Below are 5,812 nucleotides of genomic sequence, written 5' to 3'. Positions count from 1 at the left end.
CAAACGGGAGTCCTAAGACCACATTGCGAAGCAAGAAGGACTTCCATGAGGCCACAATTGGCAAGAACAAAGGGAGGGCTGAATCAAGGGCAGTGGGCACAAAGGTGGTAGCACTGAGCAAAAACCAGAGCCAAGAAAACAATAGGGCAAAAAAAAAAAAAAAAAAAAAAAAGAGCACCTGAATCCAACCAGGGTCCATAGGGGTTCATGTTGTTCCTGTTCTGTCAGGTACCAGATGTTGCTCTAGCCCTTGGCCCCTGAGATGGTCCTTGGGGATAAGAAGGTGCAGAATTAACAGTACAGATTCTGGGAGCCAGATGAGAAGCAGAAACGGAGTTATTATAGTGGAGACTGCCCCCTCCCATAGCCCCTTCCCCTTAGCCTATAACTCCTTGTCCTGCACAGCTGGCACCAGCTGATTGGCTGCCAGCTCACAAGCTCTGTTTTTGTTCATCTCTGGGGGTCCAGCAGGTTCATCGTTAGTAAATGGGGAAGTGTCTACTGCACAAGAGTAGGCCATTGCAGGCCACTAGTCAAAAGTTGCTGACTCATCTGTCACAGTCAGCCTGACTGGCTGGTCTTGGAGGAGGAGTCTTTGCAGCTTGAATTACCTGAAAATGACCCTCAGTAGTCTTTTCTGTTTATATAGTCTCAAGGAGGTGGGGACACAAAATGATCTGGTTAGTTTCAGGGACTTCCTGAAGAGCTTATGAATTGTTTGTCTTCTATCTTAAAGTGTTGGAATGTTTCAATCTCAGGGGATATATACACACAACCATTAATTGTGAACATAGAAAAAGTGAAACATTCAGACTTAGAACAAAAAGAAAATGAGAATATTCTGATAACATTTTAATATTAGAGCCTTTAGCTTTTAGATACCTTAACTGTAAAGTTCCATTTTAAAAATTCTGACAAGGTCACTTAGGTAGTAATACAGACACTCGCTACGAGACCCATGAGCTGTAATTATTATGACTTGCACTGAATCCTCTTTATTAACACACCTTTTGCATTGGGTATTTTTGTCCTACCTTCTAGGTAAGAGAACTAATTTCCCTAAGTAGCAATCCTGTGATGCTCATTCAAACTCTTGGTCGGTTGGTTCACTGTTTCACACGTAACAATGACTTACCTTCCTCACAGGAGCTTAACAATGCTTTGTAATGTGGCTCTCTGTGCTCTTGGCACCTAGAGCTCAGCATGTAGCAAAAGTCAGAAATGAAAGAGCAAGTAATAAAGTGACCCAGCCAGCTTGGCTGCTCCTGCCATGCCAGGTGGGACCAAGTACTTTTAAAGGAAAATCTTAGTTCATCTCCACTCAGCTCACTCAGTTCAGCCTAGGTAGAAAGCCTGGTGAAGCAAGAAGAGGCACCCTGATACCTTATTCACTTAAAACAGTGACTGTTGCTCCATAGAAAAGTGTGGTTTCTGGTATTCTTTTTCTATATGAGTTGAAATAACTTTATTGGCTCAAAGTACAGAGCAACTTACTACTCCTATCTTTATTATTCACCACCCACCATGAAACAAAAGTTAGAGCCACCTGTGTGGGGCTTTGATTGGATTAAAGAAGATACTACATGTGCTCTGAACTGGAAATCTACTACAGAATAAAAGCCAGTGTAAAACCTTTAAAAACTGAATACTAATCTGGTAAGATTTTTTCAAAACACCGAATAAACTTATAATGTTTAAATAATGACCAATCTAAGAGTGCTTATATACAAAATATAAAATGAATCTGAAAAGAAGGTCTATAATAAAATCATGTTTCAAGACTCTTTTCCAGGCTACCTAATATGTTTTGAAGAGTAAGCTGAAAGAAACATGTATCCTTTAAGCAACTATTAACATAAGTACAAATAGTTTCATGCTCTAGCAATATAGAAAGGAAAAAAAAACAGGCTGAAAGTATGTTCACAAAACTAATATTTTATTGAAAGATACATTAAACACTTATTTATAGATATGGGTTTTTGTTTGCAAGTACTTATTTATTTATTTATTTATTTATTTAACATCCCAAATGCTGCTCCCTCCTGGTTCCCCTTCACAGGGTTCCTCCCCCATGCCCCTCCCCTTTGCATCTCAGAGGGTGGCTCACACCCTGGTTCAATAATACATCTCTGCAGGATTAAGCACATTCTCCCCACTGAGGCTGGACAAGGCAGCCCTCTGCTACTTATGTACCTGGGTCCTCCTACAAGTCCCTACTGTTTGGTTGGTGGCTTAGTCTCTGGGAGTTTCCAGGTTAGTTGGTCTGGTTAGAAGTTGGACCAACTTCTGTATTAGTTGGTCTTCCAGTTACCATCACCTTCAAGGTCTTCAACCCTTCCTCTAACAGGGGTCCAGACCTCGGTCCAATGTTTGTCTGTGGGTATTTGCATCAGCCAGCTGCAGGGTAGAGCCTCTCAGAGGGCAGCCATGTTAGGTTCCTGTCAGCAAGCATAACATAGCATCACTAATAGTGTCAGGGATTGGTGCCTCCCCATAGGATGAATCTCAAGTTGGGGACAGTTATTTGTTAACCATTCCCTCAGTCTTTGCTTCATTTTTGTCCCTTCATTTCTTTTAGACAGGAACAATTTTTGCTTGAAAGTTCTGAATGTGGATTGCTGTCCCCATCCTTCCACAGGGGACCTGTCTGGCTACTGGAAGTGGCTTCTTCAGGTTCCATATGCCCACTGTGGAACATTTCAGCTAAGGTCACCCACATTGATTCCTAGGGGCTTCTCCCATGCCAAAGACATACCCTGTCAATATGGGACCCAACTCAGCTATGCAACCATGGGTGTCCATCCCTCTTATTGACTTGACCCTCATTAGAAATGTGGCAAAGGAATCTGGACCTGATTCACCCTATTTTCAGCAGGTCCTGAAACAATGATCTATGTAACTTCAAACACAATAGGTCTGGTATATTCTTTTCAAGGCTGTTTGGGAACCATCAGTATTTCTGAACTGGTGGTTTGCTTATGATGACCATGCTGAGGCTCAAGTCTGTGATAACATCCAAAACAGCTTCACCATTTCCTTGGTCATGGTAATGGGAGTCATTTTATTGATCTGGGTGCCCAAGCCCTAATAGGTCAATATACTTATTTCCACCAAGTTTCTAATCTGACAGTCAAGGCCCCTAAAGCCTGTATACCCTGTGACCCCCTCAATTTACTTTCTCAACTTCATTCAGCAAGTGGGGAACACCTTCACAAACTTTCTTACCCAGATCACAGAGGCTGGTAGACCATGGCCCTACCCAAGATATGCTCATAAAGCAGATGACTTGGGAGGGCCTTGATACCCCTACCCACAATGGTGTAGCTGCTGTCCACAATGAGGACATCCATAAGTGGGTCATGGCCTGGGACTTCCTAACCCCCAACTCCCACCCCTGGCAGCTGCATTCTCCTGGTACTCTGGGCCTCTCCTTTCTCTCCCCCTCATCTGATTCTGCCCTGCTATTCCTCTTTACCTCCTTTCTTATCTAAGTCCTTCCTTCTGTCTGCCTCCATTGACAATTTTGCTCCACCTTCTAATCCAAGCATCTTCGTTTGGGCCTTTCTTCTTGTTTAGCTTATTGAGTCTGCAGGGTATATCATGGGTATTCTGTACTTTATGACTAATATGAATTTATCAGTGAGCACATACCATGCATGTCCTTTTGGGTATGAGTTACCTCATTCAGGATATTTTCTAGTTCTATCCATTTGCCTCCACAATACATGATGCCTGTGTTATTAATAGCTGATTTGTATTCCAATGTATAAATAAACCAAAGCTACTCTATCCATTCTTTGGCTGATGGACATTAGGGCTGATTTCTGTGTCTGGTTATTATGAATAAAGCTGTTATAACCAGAGTAGAACATGTGCCTTTGTGGTATAGTGGAGCATTTTTTTTTAGGTGTATGCTTACGAGTGGTTTTATTTTAAAATTGTAGTACAAATAAGTAGTGAGTGTTATGTGATTTTAATAGGTGCAAGTTATTTATCCTATTACAAATACTTCTAATGCTGTATATTTGAATTTTGATTATAATGCTATTAAAAGACAAATTACTGATTTTCCAATGTCCAGTTTAATCATTTGGTTTTACTTAGTATATCATCTTTTAAAATGTTTTAAATTATTAGAAAATGTCATGCATATATACAATGTATTTTAGTATCTATCAACTACTACCTCTGTCCAAATCCATCCTGATTCCTACCCAACTTCATGTCCTCTTTATATTGTTATTAATATCCTATGAGTCCAATTAATGATGCCCATAAATACATGTATATGGGACTATCCATTGGCACATAGCTATCATACTCGCAGGTATGACTCTGAAGTGGAGTGACTTTCCCTCTCAGTAGCCATCAGCCATCAGACCCTATCATCAGCTTCCCTACTGATGATAGGGTCCCATATGTCCCTTCTACATCCATACTGTATTTTTTTTGACTGGGATGATCTTATTGTATATGGAATCATAGCTTCTGTGACTTGATGTATATAATAGCTCATGTTATGTGCAGAAGTCAAAATTTTCCATCAGGTAGCTTTTATAATGTTCCTTGTGTCTTATTTTGGAGGAGTTTGATACAGATGGCCTATCTACAGCTGAGTATTCAAAGTCATTTGTATTTGGCTCTTTGATCACTTCTGAGTCTCTAACTTAACTACTAGCCACATTGAAAAGAAGTTTTTCTTACTAAATTAGAGAGTACCACAAATCTATGCTATGGGTGTAAGCACAAATATTAAGAAAGCAGTTTGACAGCATGCCTTTTTTAAAAAAAAACAGTAACAGTATGTGATCCTTCTGGGGTCTCTAGTCTTACAATTCATGGATTTTTTTTTTTTACCAGGATATATAAAACCCATTCTATCATGTATCCTAGGCTGGCCTCAAATTCTCTATATAATCTGGGTAAACCTTGAAATCCTGGTTCTTCTGCTTTCAAATGTCAACTTCTAGAGTTGCAAGTATGGATTACCATTCCTATACGTCTTTCCATATCTATACTAATAGGAACAATGAATTATATTTTCTAGTACCTCTCAGTATACAGATCACCAACCCACAAAAAAGTATTATTCACTCCAAACTTTGTTTCTGTAACTCCTTCCATAAGTATTTTGTTCCCCATTCTAAGGAGAAACAAAGTATCCACACTTTGGTCTTCTTTCTTCTTGAGTTTCATGTGTTTTGCAAATTGTATCTTAGGTATTCTAAGTTGCTGAAAGGACCCTGATATAACTGTCTCTTGTTAGGCTATTCCAGTGCCTGACAAATACAGAAGTGGATGCTCACAGTCATCTATTGGATGGAACACAGGGCCCCCAATGAAAGAGCTAAAGAAAGTACCCAAGGAGTTGAAGGGTTCTGCAACCCTATAGGAAGAACAACAATATGAACTAACCAATACCCCTAGAGCTCATGTCTCTAGCTGCATGTATAATAGACCTTGGTCTAGTTGGCCATCATTGGGAGATAGGCCCTTGGTCTTATGAAGATTATATGCCCCAGTACAGGGGAATGCCAGGGCCAGGAAGCAGTAGTGGATGGGTTAGGGATCAGGGTTGGGGTAGGGTATAGGGGACTTTTGGGATAGCATACATTTGAAATGTAAATGAAAATATCTAATAAAAATGTGGAAAGGAAAAAAAGGTAGTATTAACTTACAACAGTTATTCTTGATGTTCTTTTTAATTTCTGTTGGTAAATGAGATCTGTGGAAATTCTGTGTTTCTATCATCTATATCTGCAGATATTGACAAGTGTTATAAGGGCACTCATCTGCATACAAACATATATCT

The sequence above is a fragment of the Mus caroli genome, unplaced genomic scaffold, assembly GCF_978045245.1.
Source record: "Mus caroli unplaced genomic scaffold, Mus_caroli_1 scaffold_5, whole genome shotgun sequence".
In the NCBI taxonomy this organism is placed as follows: domain Eukaryota; kingdom Metazoa; phylum Chordata; class Mammalia; order Rodentia; family Muridae; genus Mus; species Mus caroli.
The sequence above is the reverse complement of the archived record's forward strand: the minus strand, read 5'-3'. Positions refer to the sequence as shown.